This window comes from Medicago sativa, chromosome 2 (assembly GCF_051527215.1).
Source record: "Medicago sativa cultivar Bolivia chromosome 2, Bolivia_mono, whole genome shotgun sequence".
NCBI classification, from domain to species: domain Eukaryota; kingdom Viridiplantae; phylum Streptophyta; class Magnoliopsida; order Fabales; family Fabaceae; genus Medicago; species Medicago sativa.
In genome coordinates, this window is record NC_140750.1 from 13,314,424 (window position 1) to 13,333,102 (window position 18,679).

An 18,679-nucleotide genomic window follows, 5' to 3' on the forward strand; every position below is an offset into this window, starting at 1 on the left:
TATCAGTAGCTGCTTCTGATGCAGTAGCACTCTTAGCCTTCTTCACTTTAGCAGGAACAACTTCCTCCTGAGTGCTTGCATCTTCTTCCAAGACATACTCAGCTACTGATTTTGCCAAGATTTTAGAATTACTTTCCTAAAAGATTGAAGGAAAGTTCCTGATAATCTCAGTTTCTTCTGTGGTCATCTCCAACCACTTTTCATTCTCAGGAGCTTTCTTGATAAACTTCATAGAGAATAAGCTCCTGCTACTAATAGTCATTTCAGCAGTAGATACTTCAAAGCATTTATCAGAAGCACTCCTTGTATTTCTCAAGAAGTTCAGCACTCTTCCTTGATGAAAGATCTCAGACAGTAATCTTCCATAAGGTACTTGTCTTCTTCCTTTAGTAGTGCCTTCATTTATAGCCCAGCAGAGATGATCCATTACATATCTTGGGAAGTTTATCTTTTCCAGATTGGTCATGAAGTAAATTGCTAGCTTCTGTTGGTTGTTGGGTTGATCAGACCCACCTGCTCTTTGAAAGAAGCAATCGTTACTGAATTTCACCAACATTCTGTTGTGAATCTCCGTTTCAGAAGGCTTAGCATCTTTGTTTCCACCCAGAAGAGTGTTGTAGTAGCTTTGCAGCAGGACATCTTCCTTCTTGACTATTTCTTGAAACCTTCCTTCTGCATTCATTCTACAAGCTTTAGCTATAACACCCTCAGTGATGGTTATAGGAATGCCCATCACTTCAGACCTTATTTCTAAGCTATCAAATGATGTAGGATTCATATTCATGGTCATTTTCCCTTTCTTTGACCCAGCTTGTTTGCTTACAACTTTTGCAGGCTTTTCATTGTACACTTCAGCTTTTAACCAAAAGTCCTTGACCAAGTTCACATATGTTGGCCCATTTAGCATCTTGAAATACTCAGACAGCTTCTGAGTTTCTATCAATCCTTCCATGTTCACTTTGTACTTCTTAAGTGAAGCGAAGTCCACCGGTGATTCTACTTGAACTGTTAAGGAATTCCATGGAATATCCATAGTCTTCTGTTTGTAGACGGACCAAGATTCTGGTGCGCTTTGCATGTTCGAGGTAGATTCAGAAACTTTTGAGCTTGATGATGCCATTTTGACGATGATTGAAGAAGATTTAGAGAATATAGGGTTCTAAGGTTTTTGCGCTTACTTCGCAAGAGGTTTGAGAGCAAAAAGTGTTTGTTGTGAGTGAGTAGTGTGTGAATTGAAAAAGTGTTTAAGAGTAAAAACGTTTGCAATTGAAAAGAGACAAACAAACATAACATTAAGGACAAATTGGGGGCGCGTGAAAAGTACTTTCAAATCTATTAAATCATCATTGCCCTTTTTGTTATACACCAACACATACAGGCCACGTAAGAAGTTCACAGAGTAACTACCAAGTTAGTGGGCCAGAAGTTACTTTTAAAAAGTAACTCCCAACGTTTCCACTAATTCAACTATTCGAAAGCAATAAATCCAGCTTCTGGACTTCAGATGCTGACGTCATCATTATCAGAAGCGAGTTTTCCTCAGAACCTCAATAAAGAGCTTCTGATGGACTACTGCTTCTGAACTAACTTCAGAACCTAAAATCCTATTCAGGAGCAAGCAATCATTTAATCAGATACAAAGTGCATGTTCAAATTTTTCTTTATAAAATCAAATCTTTCAACAGTTAAAGGCTTAGTAAATATATCAGCCCATTGATTTTCAGTATCAATGAATTGTATATCTAAAATTCCTTTTTGAACATAATCTCTGATAAAATGGTGTTTGATTTCAATGTGCTTAGCTCTTGAATGCAAAATTGGATTTTTAGACAAACAAATAGCAGCAGTATTATCACAATAAATGGGAATACTGTTAGCAATTATCTGATAGTCTTCCAACTGATGTTTCATCCAAAGTAGTTGTGTACAACAACTTGCAGCTGAAATGTATTCTGCTTCTGCTGTAGACATAGCAATAGTTGTTTGTCTTTTGCTAGCCCAGGATATAAGATTATCACCCAGAAATTGACAATTGCCACTGGTTGACTTTCTTTCAATCCTATCACCAGCATAATCAGCATCACAGAATCCAAATAGCTTATAATCTAAGGATTTCCTATAAAGGAGTCCAAGATTAGTTGTTCCTTTCAAATACCTGAAAATTCTCTTGACAGCAGTCATATGAGATTCTCTAAGATCTGATTGGAATCTTGCACACAAGCATACACTGAATAAAATATCTAGCCTAGATGCAGTAAGGTATAACAAAGAACCAATCATACCTCTATACAGCTTCTGATCTACTTTAGCTCCTTCATCTTCTTTGCTTAAGGTGCACGTAGGGTGCATTGGAGTGTTCATCACTTTACAATCTTCAAGTTTGAACTTCTTCAGAAGCTCCTTTGTGTACTTTGATTGATGAACATAGACTCCATCTTTGCATTGATTGATTTGAATGCCAAGGAAGAACTTCAACTCTCCCATCATGCTCATTTCAAATTCATCCTGCATCAACTTAGAGAATTCCTTGCGAAGAGATGCATTAGTAGAACCAAATATTATATCATCAACATATATTTGCACAACAAGAATATCTTTCCCAAGGGTCCTTCTGAAGAGTGTTGTATCAACCTGTCCTCTTTTAAAATCATTCTTGATTAAGAAATTACTTAGTCTATCATACCAAGCTCTGGGAGCTTGTTTCAAGCCATATAGTGATTTCTTCAGTTTAAAAACATGGTCAGGATATTTAATATCCTCAAATCCAGGAGGTTGCTTGACATACACTTCTTCTTCTATGACACCATTTAGAAATGCACTCTTGAGTCTTGACATCCATCTGATATAATATTATGCCATGATTAACTGCATAGGAAAGAAGTAACCTGATTGCTTCCAATCTTGCAACTGGAGCAAATGTTTCAGTGTAATCAATGCCTTCTTGTTGACTATACCCTTGTGCAACAAGCCTGGCTTTGTTTCTTGTTACTTCACCTTGCTCATTCAGCTTGTTTCTGAATACCCATTTTGTTCCAATAATGTTCTTGTGCTGAGGTTTGGGTACCAGATCCCACACATCATTTCTTTGAAATTGATTCAACTCTTCTTGCAAAGCTAGGATCCATCCATCATCTGAGAGTGCTTCATCAACTGTTGTAGGTTCAATCATTGAGATTAGTCCAATCATTGACTCTACTTGTCTGAAATGTGATCTTGTTCTTCTTGGACTATCTTTATTTCCAATGATTAGCTCCTCAGGATGTGAAGACTTATGTTTGAATATGTTTCTGGGAGGATCTGCTTGATGTGAGCCATCTTGTGCTTCATCAGAAGCAGTTTCATCTTGTGCTTCTGATGTGGATTCAGCTTCTGGATTATCTTCAGATTCAGCTATCTGATCAGGTTCTGGAGTAACTTCAGGAACCTGTATCTCTGCAAAACTTTCATCTTGCTTTGAAGTTTTATCTTCAAGCTCTTTGTCATCAAATCTGACGTGCATAGATTCTTCAACACAGAGTGTCTCTGAATTATACACTCTGTATGCCTTTGACCTTTCAGAGTAACCTAAAAAGATTCCTCTTTGGGCCTTGACATCAAATTTCTTTAGGTAGAGCTTGTTGTTCAGAATGTAACATGTACATCCAAATTGATGAAAGTAAGAGATATTTGGTTTTCTTCCTTTAAAGAGTTCATATGCAGTTTTCTCCAAAATAGGTCTAATATAGATCCTGTTTTGAACATAACATGCTGTATTCACTGCTTCTGCCCAAAAATGTTTAGCCAAATTGTTTTCATGGATCATGGTTCTGGCCATTTCTTGTAACGTTCTATTCTTTCTTTCTACAACCCCATTTTGTTGTGGAGTTCTAGGAGAAGAGAATTCATGGATGATTCCATGTTTTTCACAAAAAGCTTCAAATGGCTCATTTTCAAATTCTCCACCATGATCACTTCTGATTTTCAAAATTTTTGACTCTTTTTCAGTTTGAATTTGTGTGCAGAAGTTACTGAATACCTCATGTTTTATCTTGGTTTTCGGGTGTCAAACATTGATTACGTTTGAACCTTTTAAACCGGTGATATCTTATTTTTTTCTTGGGAAGGGAAAAAGTAAGCAAAACCCTTGAGAATCGAGGTCCGGGAGTCGTTTTCGCTACGGGAAGGTGTTAGGCACCCATAACGACTATAGTAACCTATAGGAACCGTCTTTAATTTCTACGCGCGCGCTTTATTTTTAAATGCTATTTTGAAAGAAAATATTAAGCCTAAGACTTACTAAATGAAGAATTGGAGGGAGAAGGGTGTTTTTGGATTTTTATTTTATTTGAATTGAAGGAATTTTGTTCCTTGCCTACGTACCCGTTTAAGGGATCAAATCCGCCGTAGTTCTCTCTCAAAAAATGTTTTTTGTTTTTGTTGGTTGATTTTAAGTTTGAAAAGGGAATTTGAAGAATAGAAAGAGGCCTCAAGGGCATGAGATTAGGAAATAGTGAGGTTGAATTAGTGAATTGCAAAATATGGTCAAAGTTTGATTATTTTCATTGAAATTTGATTAAGAAAATGGAAAAGAAAATACAATGGGATATTGGATCCCAAGGTTTGTTTGGAAAAGCTTTGAGTGAAGTCGTTCACATTTGTTTGGAAAATTGGTTTTTTCTAAGCATAAGTCCTAGGCATTCATCTAAACATACAATCCTAAACATACATCTAAACATGCATATTCTAGCTACTTAGTGATGTGTGTGCATGTGTCGGTGCTTGTGTCGGTGTACATTTTTAGAGTCCATTGTCCTTTACATCATACCCTAGATACATTCTATGGCCTCTTTGCCAAGAAATTAAAAGCATGAAAGAATATTACAAAATTTCCTAAGTGTTTACATTCTAACTTTTGGTACAAATTAAGTTGCAAGAAAGAAAATAGAGATGAAAATGGGATGCAATGATGATGCTTATGGTGAATATGAAATATGAAAGGAAAATGGTTAGTAGCATAAGGCAAATATCAAAGAAGTGAAGTAAGAGAAATATTAGAATGTAAAAGGTAGAAAATAAGTGCAAACATGGCTAAAATTTGTTCATAAAATACAAGAACCAAGTGACCTATAATTCTCACATTCCAATTACATTTTAAAGGTTTAGAAACAAGTATTGGAATGGGAATTAAGGCTACATGGTTTACTTGACATTTTAAAACAAGTTTGAAGCATATTTACATTATTTATTTACTTAATGACTTGCAAACTAAGTAACTAATCAATGTTCACATGCATACAGTAAAATCTAACACAAACAGTAGCAATAAACCCACAAAACATCTAGCATGTATCACAAACAATTATCAAGAATTTGAAATAGAATTTGGACAAAATTTTCATGGATTTTCAAACAATTTAAGGAAATAAAGCAAGAAAAATGAAATAATATTTTCCATCAAGATTTTCAGTAAACAAAATGCATAAAAACACCACAAAAATTAACAAGAACATGTACAAAAATTTATGGAATTTTTCAAGTAATTTTGATCATGAACAGAGGTGTAAAAAGCAAAACAGTGTTAGGAAATAGCAAAAATAAAAAGGAAAACGAATTCTGCACAGATACCAAGCCCAAGCCCAAACCCATGGATATGTCTGGATCATCCAAGAGCCTCAGAGGCGTTGGATTGATCCAGGGTTTCCAAAACCTAGATCTAACGGGTAAAATGGAAAGAAACTGAACCAGGAGCAAACCGGACCGGTTCAACACCTTTATATAAGGCATGAGACCGGTCCAATCCTCATTCTCAACATGTCTCTCTCTCTCTTCTATCGTTCTCTTCTCTCTTCTCTCTAGACTCATCTTCTCCGGCGGGTTCCACCGCCGCCGGTGAAGATTCCGATGCCGGAAACCTAACTAACACTCAAACATACCAAAACTCTCCGATCTAAAGCTTTTCACCGTTTATTTTTCAATCTAAACATGAATCAAGCATCAGACATCACAAACAAGACTTAAATCTATGCAGATCGGGGCTCAAACTTTACGGTTTTAAGTTTTTCGAAAACTCTTCGTACTTTTGAAACGAGGCTTTAATCCATGTTATTTCTTCTGCTGATGATAGATTTGATCTTGATTTTGTAAAACGAACGGTTAAATTGTACAGATCTGTCTTTTAGGGTTTCGTTTTCGAAGCTTTTGAATCTTTTTCTGAATATATCGAAACGAAACCCTAAACTGAAGTACTTTTCTTACTTATGATGATTATAGGCCTCGTTTCAAGAAACAAACGGTGAATCTTTGAAGATTCACATCGTTAGGGTTTCGTTTCGAAGTTCTTCGAATCTCTTTCGAAGCTCTTCTTCAACTTCACCGTTTATTTCTGTCTGTTGAGCTTCGTTGAGCTTTTGCGATGAGAATGAAGAGGTTTTTCGAGGATTACCTGGTTTACTTTTGGAGATTCGAACAAAAGATCCTTGTTGAAGCTTCCGGTAAGTTCTGGAACCGAAAATAAATCGGTGATCCCCTTCTTCTTCTTCACTGATTCACAATTGCTTCTGTTACTCTTCTCCTCGCCTCAAACCCTTCGTGATCGCACTTTGGTGCTTGAATTGCGAAGGTACGAACTCGATGATGAAGGTTCTTGATGAATCTCTGAGAGTTCGTGACAGATTCGATCGATTTGCACAATGAATTGTTGAATTAAGCTTTGTATTGATGTGAATTTGAGGAACTTTGAAGATTTTGGAAACGGTTAGGGTTTCTGTTATGAATGTTCTTGAAACTTTTCTGAGAATTTTGGTGTTTGATCTTTGATGATCAGAGAGAAAATCTGAAATGTGTTTGTTGAGTTGGCGTGTATTCAATGGGTTTAGCAATGATTGGGGCTCCTTATATAGCTGACATGTGGATATATGCCCCAATAGAAAATTGACACATGGACAAAACCCTAACTGATTCGGCCTTGGCATGATTTTGGACCTTGGGACCCTTTCTGCAATTTCTGAAACTTTGGAGGACTATTCTGCAAAATAAAAGTCAAAGAGGACCAAACTGCAAAAAATAAAAACTTAAAAGAAATCAAAAAAACAACAAAAAAAACTAATATGCAAAAATACGAAACTGAAGGGCCTGACAAGAAAATTGAAAAGGATTTGGATGCAATTTTTGGAAGTTTTGGACTTAGAAAAAAAACTAAGAAAAAAAATTGAAAATAAAAAATGATAACCTGACTAAACGTAAAGTGAAACGTCTAAAATTTGACAAAACGAACTAAAATGAACCAATGGCCTAAATGAGGTACTTTAAAGTACCTCTCTGCCGAAATTTCGTGTGAAATGACCAAAATGCCCCTGGGGCTGAAAACGACTAAAGATGACTCAGATGCAGTTAAAAAATGGATTTTTGACAGAAATTGAATCAAAGACTCACACAGGCAAAATTAAAAGACTCAGGGATAATTTTTAGGATTTAAACAGTGACTTGACACTTGAAAAGACTAAAATGCCCCTAGGGGCAAAATTGACTTAAAAATGACTTCAAATGCAATTTTAAAATGGATTTTGACATAGAATTGAAATGAAGACTTATTCAAACTATTTGAAAGGACTCAAACAAAATTTTGAAAGACTGAGAGAAATTTGACACAGGAAATGACTAAAATACCCTTGTATGTGAATTTTGCAAATAACATTGAAATAAAATGCAGAGAAAGATGCAATTGATCAGAGACATATCAAATGACTTGAAATGCAAGAAAAGGAGAAATTGATTAGTATTTTTAGGTCCAAAATTAGGGTATAACAGCTGCCCCTATTTAAGTTTCTTTGTCCGGAGAGTCAAGAGACGAAGTCTTAGAGTTGACGGGACGAAGATACTTAAATGTTGACATTTGCACTGTTTTTGGACATAAAAATACGCTTTCAGAGTTTCAAAATTATGAATGTCATGCAGTACTTTAGTTATGAATGCAAGACAAACAACTGGGGTCTATGGAACCTGTGATGTCACTGAGGATTCAGGTGGACATTGACAGGGTAGACAAACCAGGGATAGAAAATAAGGTACAAGCTGTTCTTTGGGTCGAACTGGTCACTTGACCAAGGAATACAAAACAAAAGATAGGTGCAAGCTGTTCGTGGAATTGAACTTGGCACTTGACCGGAAACATAGACATATAGGCAGATACAAGCGGTTCTTTTGGATCGAACTTGACACTTGGTTAAACAGATAGACAGACACAAACTGTTCTTTTGGATTGAACTGGCTGTTTGGCCGGAGACATAGACAAAAGGATTGATACAAGATGCTTCTTTGGATCGAACTTGCTTGTTGGATTATCACCACATCATGTGGGAGAGTGCAGACTGTTCTCTTAGAACGAACTTGTCGTTTGACCGATAACAAAGCATAAGCTGGGTACAAACTGTTCTTCAGATTTGAACTTGCCGTCTGACTGATAACAGAGCATGAGCTGGATACAAACTGTTCTTCAAATCGAACTTGCCGTTTGACCAATAACACAGCATAAGCTGGGTACAAACTGTTCTATCGAACCTGCCGTTTGTCCGGAAGCATAGGTATATAAGCAGGTACAAGTGGTTCTTTTTTGGATCGAACCTGGCACTTGACCAGTAACAAGATACAAATTGAGAGTCTGGCTTAACAAGATACCAATTGAGGGTAAATTGTTATTGACTTGATTTGGAAATAGACATGACCATTTTTGTTGGCCCAAGAGTAAATTGACACTGATTTGAATTGCATTGACAGTTGCAATTGACATTGACATTGACATCGACATTGGTTTGGAAATTGAAATTGACATTGACATTGACATTGGAATTGAAATTGGAATTGAAATTGGAGACTGACATTGGAGATTGTCATTGAAATTGGAATTGACATTGACATTGGATATTGGAAAGTTGCAATTGACCTTGAAATTGGATTGAAATTGGATTGAAAATTGGTATTGGAATTGGATTGAAAATTGGCATTGGAATTGGATTGAAATTGGAAATTGACATTGAAACTGACATTGGAATTGGAATTTGGCATTGGAATTGGAATTGGAGATTGACATTGACATTGTCATTGGATGTCAATATTGGAATTGGAGATTGACATTGACATTGTCATTGGATGTCAACATTGACATTGTCATTGAAGTTGAGATTGCTTCGAATTTGACATTTAAAATTGAGTTGAAATTGACAGTTTGACATTGAAGTTGAGATTGGAATTGACATTGGAGATTGGAAATTGCTTCGAATTTGACAGTTGACATGATTGGAATTGAAGTTGGAGAGTTGAAACTTGCATTGAATTTGGCAGTTGAAAGTTGGATATGCAACATGTATGTATGGTATAGCAAGATTATTGGATGTATGAGCACATAAAATGCATGATTATGCATGTATGAATGCTTGAAATGCATGATTGATTGACAGTTTGACGGAGAAGTTTCACAAAGGCAGACGAAATATTGGAAGATTGGGCACGTAGTGGCTCGTGCTGCAACATATTCACGGGGGAAAAAACCTCTTTGGAGAGACCGTCGTTGAGAGACGTATCAAAAACCATGGCTGAGGGCAGTAAAACTTGTGGAGGAGGACCCTTGGAAGGTCCTTGGATACAGGTCGCCGTTGCTAGGCGTGTCAGTGCTGGGTAAACATTGGATGTTCGCATCTGTGGTCAATGCTTTTTCAATATTTCATTCTTTCATTTTTCATTTTCAAATCCCACTTTTGCCTGAACCGCCCTTTCGGGTTTTCGATTCACCGGGGAATAAATTCTTTTCATTGCCCCATTTTTGCCTGAATTGCCTTCATAGGTTGTCAATCAGCGGGGTGCTCATTTTTGCCTAAGCCGCCCTTTCGGGTTTTCAACTTAGCGAGCTTTTCATTTTCATTTTTCATTTTCATTCTTGTTTTTTCATTCTTGCCATTGACCACAGATCATCCTGGGGAGTAACCTGCTTGTAACATGTATTGAAATAGACATTGACATTCATTTATTCACGCATGTTTCACTGAAATGTACCCTATTGCTCAGGTTTGCTTTCAGAATAGACAGAAAAAGATTTTTTAGCTTTCAAAAGATGTTTGTTTCAGACAGTGACATTATCAAATAGAAAGAAAACATTTTGTATAAAGCATTGAAAGTAGAAGGAAAAATAGAGTTTCAAACAATAGAAAGGCTCAAATTGATATAGAAGAGTGAAAGTCAGCCAAGGGCATGACTTCACGGATTTACAAAGCTTGGAAAATGGTAATTTTATTGGTTGGTGATACATTGAACACGATGACAGCTACATTTCATAGAAATTTTGAATTCACAGGTACAGAAGCCTCTGATGAAGACGATCATTGACAGTTGCAGATGCCCCAAGGGGTGATGGTGATTTGCCAGATATAGTTACTTGTCTTTTATCAACCTCATTTTTGCATGAACCGCCCTTTCGGGTTTTCGGCTCATCGAGGCGCTCATTCTTGCCTGAGTTGCGTACAATCTCAGCGAGCTCTTTCATATTCATTTTTTTTGTCCCTAACTTTTGCCTGGATCGCCCTTTCGGGTTTTCGATCCACCGGGAAGCGCATTCTTGCCTAGGCCGCCCTTTCGGGTTTTCGACCTACCACGCTGTTCTTTTCTTTTTAGACAAAGTATTTCTTGACTATATCGGCATTAACAGGATTTGGGAGTTCAACACCATCCATGTGTGTAAGAATCAAAGCACCACCCGAGAAAGCCTTCTTGACAACATAAGGACCTTCATAGTTAGGTGTCCACTTGCCCCTTGGGTCGGGTTGCTGACTTATTCTTCTCTTCAATACAAGTTCGCCTTCCTTGAATTCTCGAGGTCGGACTTTCTTGTCAAAGGCATTCTTCATTCGCACTTGATACAACTGTCCATGAGTCATAGCATTCATACGTTTCTCTTCAATTAGATTCAATTGATCATACCGACTTTGACACCATTCAGCCTCAGTTAACTTTGCTTCCATGATTACTCGAAGAGATGGAATCTCCACTTCCAGAGGGAGAACTGCTTCCATACCATATACAAGAGAGAAAGGGGTTGCCCCGGTTGAACTGCGTACTGTAGTACGGTAACCATGCAAGGCAAATGGTAGCATTTCATGCCAGTCTTTGTAAGTAGTGACCATCTTCTGAACAATCTTCTTGATGTTCTTGTTAGCGGCCTCAACTGCACCATTCATCTGAGGTCTGTAAGGAGAAGAGTTGTGATGTTCAATCTTGAATTCTTCACATAAAGCTTGCACCATGCTATTGTTCAGATTGGAACCATTGTCAGTGATGATTTTGTTGGGAACACCATATCGACAGATGATGTTATTCTTGATAAACTTGACAACCACTTGCTTGGTCACATTTGCATAGGAGGCAGCTTCAACCCACTTGGTGAAATAGTCGATTGCCACTAGAATGAAACGATGTCCATTGGAAGCCTTCGGTTCAATTCTTCCGATTATGTCAATGCCCCACATAGAGAAAGGCCATGGGGAAGAGATAACATTGAGAGCGTGTGGAGGCACATGAATCTTGTCAGCATAAATTTGACACTTGTGGCATCTCTTGGCATGTTTGTGGCAATCACGCTCCATGGTTATCCAGTAATAGCCGGCTCTTAACAGTTTCCTCGACATAGTGTGGCCCGAAGCATGGGTCCCAAAGGTACCGTCATGTACATCATGCATCAATTTCTCAGCTTCTTGTTTGTCAACACATCTCAACAAGACCATGTCATAGTTCCTCTTGTATAGGATTTCTCCGTCCAGAAAGAATCTGCTAGCCCATCGTCTCAAGGTCTTCTTATCTCTGTTGGAAGCACCAGGTGGATATTCACGATTCTGCAAGAATTGCTTGATGTTGTAATACCAAGGTTTTTTATCATTCACATCTTTGTCAGCTTGGTCTGGCACATTTTCAATGGTAAACACATGAGCGGGTCTATCAAGACGCTGCACTTTGATCACGGGCACATCATTCCAGTGATTGACTCGAAACATGGAAGACAAAGTAGCAAGAGCGTCAGCCATTTGATTTTCATCCCGAGGGATGTGGTGCAGCTCAACCTTGGTAAAGTATGTCAACAGACGTCTTGCATAGTCACGGTATGGGATCAGCCTCTCATGATGAGTCTCCCATTCACCCTTTATCTGATTAATGACAAGTGCAGAATCTCCATAGATGTCAAGGTGTTTAATTCTCAGATCCAGGGCTTCTTCAATGCCCAAGATGCATGCTTCATATTCAGCTATGTTGTTTGTGCATTCAAAAGTTATTCGAGCAGTGAAAGGAATGTGGTGCCCCTGCGGAGTTACAATGATGGCTCCGATTCCCTTACCATAAGCATTAACAGCACCATCAAACACCAATCCCCACTTGCTATTGGGATCCGGCCCTTCATTGATCAGTGGCTCTTCACAGTCTTTTGCTTTCAGATACATAATCTCTTCATCCGGGAAATCAAATTTAATCGGCTGGTAATCATCAAGAGGCTGACAAGCAAGATGCTCAGCAAGGACACTTCCTTTGATTGCTTTCTGAGCTTTGTACACAATATCATATTCAGACAACAACATTTGCCAACGTGCAATCTTTCCAGTAACAGCAGGTTTTTCGAAGATGTACTTGATTGGATCCATTCGGGATATCAACCAAGTTGTATGATTCACCATATAATGACGCAGGCGTTTGGCAGCCCAAGCTAAAGCACAGCAAGTCTTTTCAAGCATCGTATACCGAGTCTCGCAGTCGGTGAACTTCTTGCTCAGATAGTAGATAGCATGCTCTTTCTTGCCAGTCTCATCTTGTTGACCGAGAACACAACCAACTGAATCATCTAACACTGACAGATACATAATCAAAGGCCTTCCTTCCACTGGCGGGACAAGGATAGGTGGCTCCAACAGGTATTCTTTGATGCTATCAAAAGCTTCCTGACATTCATCATTCCATACAACAGGCTGATTCTTTCTGAGCAATTTGAAGATTGGACCACAAGTAGTAGTCATGTGAGATATGAATCTTGAAATATAATTCAGACGTCCGAGGAAACCTCTGACTTGCTTCTCGGTTTGAGGGGCCGGCATCTCTCTGATGGCTCAGACTTTATCAGGGTCAACTTCAATGCCTCTTTGACTGATAATGAAGCCTAGCAACTTTCCAGATCTTACACCGAAGGTGCACTTGTTTGGATTCAACCGCAGCTTGTACTTTCTCAATCTTTCAAACATCTTTTTCAAATACACAACATGCTGCTCTTCATCACTTGACTTCACAATCATATCATCAACATACACCTCAATCTCTTTGTGAATCATATCATGAAACAGAGTTGTCATACCTCTTTGATAGGTAGCACCGGCATTTATCAAGCCAAACGGCATCACTTTATAACAGAATGTTCCCCACGGAGTGATGAAGGACGTCTTTTCTCTATCTTCAGGAGACATTCGTATCTGGTTATAGCCAGAGAAACCATCCATAAAGGAGAACACTTTGGATTGAGCAGTACTGTCAACAAGCACATCAATATGAGGCAATGGGAAGTTATCTTTTGGACTAGCTTTATTCAAATCTCTGTAATCCACGCACATTCGAACTTTCCCATCTTTCTTTGGTACTGGTACGATGTTGGCAATCCACTCAGGGTATTCAGCTGTCATGAGGAAGCCCGCATCAATTTGCTTCTGTACTTCAGCCTTGATCTTAAGAGCCATGTCTGGACGAGACCTTCTCAATTTCTGTTTGACAGGAGGACATTCAGGCCTTGTCGGTATTCGGTGTTCCACAATCTTGGGATCTAGACCCGGCATATCTTCATAGGACCATGCAAAGACATCTGGATAATCATGAAGAAGCTGAACAATCTTCCTTTTCACTTCTGGCTCGAGTGCAGCACCAATCTTGATCTCTCGCTTGTTCTCTTCAGTACCCAGGTTGATAAGCTCAATCTCTTCCTGGTGAGGCTGAATGGCTCTTCTTTCTTGCTCAAGCAGTCGAGTGATCTCATACGGTATCTCTTCATAATCATCATCCTCATCTTCAGCTTCATATACAGGGAATTCAAAATTTGGAGGAACCATAGGGTCATTGTGTTCAACGGGTTTATTATGGTTCAATCTGCATAATATGATTGGGATGATTTTAGAAAAAAGTTTTTCTATGCAGATTTTTGAAATTAATAAGAAAATACAGATGTTTTGGTTTTTTCTGGCATTACCATTATTTCCAAGAAAAAGGCACTAAAAAGTAAAAAAAACAAAGAGTCGTGAGAAAGACGACAACTTTTTATTGATTAACGGCAATACCGAAACAAACACGCCCTTACAAAGATATCACTTTCGCCTTGGGCAGAGCGAAAGGATTGTTATTTTGAAAACAAGAAACATGAGCAACAAAACACATTACATGGAAGCATGCATGACTAAAGGAACATCAATGGCTTCCCAATTTCTCACAGTGCCTCCTGGTATAACAAATGTAGGCACGTGACCACTTCCCGCAGCGTCTTCAGCAATGGCATTGATGAACCCAGCACTGTAGAAAGTTCCCTTTGAAACAGCAGATGTCGGGGAGAATCCAAGGCCTTCTTTACGTTTGTTTTCCAAGATCTGAATCACCTTGCCCCAGCCGGCAGCTTGCCCTGCTTGAACAGCCTTCTGGGCATCTTTCAGTGAGGCCATGCTAGCACCAGCCCTCCGGGGCTCTGCACCCTCAACAGTCAAGCCTTGAAACGATGTCCCTTCCGCGGACCCTGCTTCAATACAAGAGAACGATGATACCTGGCTAACTAGATATGCTTCTTCACCGTGCACAGTGACAATCTTACCATTCCTTATGAACTTGAGCTTCTGATGCAAAGTGGAAGTTACCGCTCCAGCGTCGTGGATCCACGGTCTTCCGAGGAGACAGCTGTACGAAGCATTGATGTCCATGACTTGGAAAGTGATTTGGAATGTCTCTGGACCGACGGTGATTGGCAAGTCTACTTCCCCGAGAACATCCTTGCGGGATCCATCGAAAGCTTTAACCAGATAGCTGCTACCCCTCAGAGAAATTCCATGATGGCTCAATTGCCTTAGTGTGGATTCAGGCATTACATTCAGAGACGATCCAGTGTCTACCAATACGTTGGATATCAGGTCAGACCCACAGTGCACCGAGATATGTAGAGCCAAGTTGTGGCGTTTCCCTGCTTCGGGGAGTTCATCATCACCAAACCCCAAGTTGTTGCAGGCAGTAATATTGCTCACTATCCCATCAAATTGATCCACAGAGACTTCGTGGTCGACATAAGCTTGCTCCAGTATCTTCATTAACACCTTCCTGTGAGCTTCTGAGCTCATGAGCAGAGACAAAATGGATATCTTTGATGGGGTTTGTAGCAACTGGTCAACAATCTTATAGTCACTTTTCTTGATAAGCCTCAGGATCTCGTCCAGATTGGACTCTTCAATGGATTGGCCTGCTGGGCCGGTGTTCTTGTCAACAGGAGGAGCGACTGGTGGAGTTACTGTAGCAATGGGTGTGACTACCTGTCTTTGAAACAAGGGTGGACGGACTTTTCCACTTCTCAGAGCTGTAACTTCACTAGCAACATTATCAACTGTAGCTGGGGATACCAGAGGTACTTCCACCCCATTTTCAACCATGGTTGCATTGTATTTGTAGGGAATTGCTTTGGTAGAGGTATAAGATACCGGACCAGGTAACCTGATTACCAAAGGCTCAACATTCTTTGCACTTTCAACAGGAGAATCATGGAACACTGGCACGATCACACATACATCACTGACGATCAAGTGTTTGTCATCCATCAGACTCTGGATATCATCTTGCACAACACAACAGCCCATAGGATTCCGCAGACATTCTGAACAAGAATCATGATCATGATTGAACAGAGAAGCCTGGCAAAGTTTGACATGTAATGGTACCAAGGGAGTAACGACATTGCGGACATCCAACCTGGGATCCTCTTGAGGAACGGGGACCCTTTCAAAGGCCTCAATCATATTGACAGCAGCATGGTTTGGGAGCGGGTTGTCAAGAACATGAGGAACACTGTTCTCAAAAGTCAAGCGTCCCTTTTCTATCAGATCTTTCACAATATATTTCAGAGCAAAGCAACCTTCAATATCATGGCCTTGAGCACCCTGATGGAATTCACATGTTAAGTCCTGTCGGAATCTGGGAGGCAACGGATTAGGCGGAGGCTTGCCTGGTCTGGTGACGCAGTGTCCCTTAGCCAATAGAGTTGGGAGCAGCTCACCGTACCGCATTGGTATTGGTGGAAAAGAAGGCTTGGGTCGGGGACCCTGTTGTTGCTGCCGTTGCTGTTGAGCAGGAGGCTGTTGTTGTGTTTGCTGAGGGATAGCATTGACGGGCATTGGTGGTTGACCCGGCGGCAGAGGATATTGTTGGTAGAATGGTGGGAAGAAAGGGTGTTGAGAGTATTGCATGTATTGATAGGGCAAAGGTAGTTGCATGGCTGCTGCAGACGGGTTACCAGACACCATCCCTACATCAGATTCTTTTCTCTTGTGGTGACCATTGCCATACTTCTTTGGTGCACTGTTTGAAGATTCGCCCTTCTCAAGGACAATAATACCATTTCGGACAGCCTCTTCTAGACGGGTTCCCATTGTAACCATATCAGAGAAGTTGTTCGGAGCAGAGACTATCATTCTCTCCTTATATTCCTTCTTTAGAGTCTTCAGGAATGTCTGCGTTAATTCTTCCTCATCAAGTCGAGGAGAAACACGAGCAGCTGCCCCTCTCCACCTCTGAGCATATTCTCGGAAGGTTTCATCTGATTTCTGAGATAGGGCTTTAAGAGAGTCCCTGTTTGGCCTTAGACGGGTATTGAATTCATATTGACCTTCGAAAGCAGCAGCGAGTTCCTCAAAAGTATGGATGTTGTCTTTGCTCAAGCTAGTGTACCAATCTGCCGCATCATCTGTCAAGCTACTCTGAAAGCAATGGATCATTAGTGCATCATTGTCGGCGTAGTTAGCCATCTTTCGGACATACCGGATAACATGGTTGTGCGGACAAGAAGTTCCATTGTACTTGTCAAATTCTGGCTCTTTGAATTTCTTAGGAACCTCAAATCGGGATACCAAGCACAGATCACGAGCTTTAGCAGGAGCGCCATTGTTTCCTCGGCTAGCCTTGACCTCACGGAGTTCTCCAGCCAACTCCCTTAACTGTCTCTTCATAGCTTCCATTGCGGGATCTTGTCCACGCGGAGTATCAACATCAATCACCTGTTGCACAGTGTGTACAATAGGATCGGTAACAACAGTGGTTACTTGAGGCATAGCAGTAGACACAGGAATCTGTCCTTGACCAGCAAAGCCAGAGACACCAGCAGCAGTATTAGGAGAATAGAAAGGTGGGAGGCCATAAGGACGGCCATTGGGCATAACAAACCGAGCATCAGTAGCCACAGTAGATAGTGGGATAGAGGGAATCACCTCAGCAGTAACTGGAATAGAAGTGGCTGGCTGTTCCTGTGAAGCCATCATAGCGGACATAGCGTCATGTGCCTTAGCCAAATCTTCTTTCATAGCAGCCAATTCGGCACGGAGCTGAGCATTCTCTTCTTCAAAATTAGCCATCATCCTTCTCTTGTGAAATCTTGTCTGATGAATTCTATCTGGTTGGTAGACTTTGCGAACACGAGCCACTTTTCAGACTGCGGCGGACAAAACCAGGAGGCAATGAGCACGAGAGAAGTTTTTTGTGACCGATGAATGCATATGATGCATGAAATGTATTAATGCAGATGCAAAAAGACTCTTTTTTGTGTTATCGAAGGGTTTTAGACGAATTATAAACTTGTAAACATTACTAAACAACAATGGACATAAATGGGAAACAAACAATCAACATATAGTTTTACAAGACGGTTTCAACATAAACAAATGGAAATAACAACAGAAAATGGCAATCCTCAAGCATAGGAAGCGGAAGCGTCGTCCTCAGAGTCGGACTCATAGTCGCAGTATCGTGCATAGAAGTCACGGGCACCCCTAGTTCTCTTGGAGTCCCTCATAAGCAGTCTATCTTTCTCCTCAATCTCTCTCTTAGCCTTAGCTAACTCTTTCTTCAGTGTCAAGACCTCATGAGTCTGCTGCTCACCCTTTCCATCCAAAGTCATGATCAAGTTCTCAGCCTCATAGTATCTAGCCCTCCACTGATGCTTCTCCCGACTCTCCATAGCTAGATGCTCCTGATACATCTCCTGGGTAGGTGGGAGTAGAGGCAAAGGCATGGTAGGAACAGTTGCAGACACGTATCTCATAGAGGGGTAAGGCGTACCAGCCTCCTCAGCTCGGCTTATCACCCACTGTGTATAGGCCTCATGAGCGATACCGGACCTCACACCCATATGCTTTACTTCTTTCTTCCGAAGCTTAGTCCAAGCATGCATGAAATCTTCTCTAATTCCGGTGGGAGCATTGGAGTAGTGAAAGAAGTAAGGAGCCGTAGCAAGATTGATGGGTTTATCTTTCATCGGGAAACCAAACTGTCGCAAAGCAAGCTCCGGGTTATAGTTGATTCCACCCCGGGTACCAAGAAGAGGTACATTAAGAAACTTTCCACCACCGAAGATGATTTCCTTGACCCTAGAAGCGGGAGTGAGCCAAACCACTTCATTAGG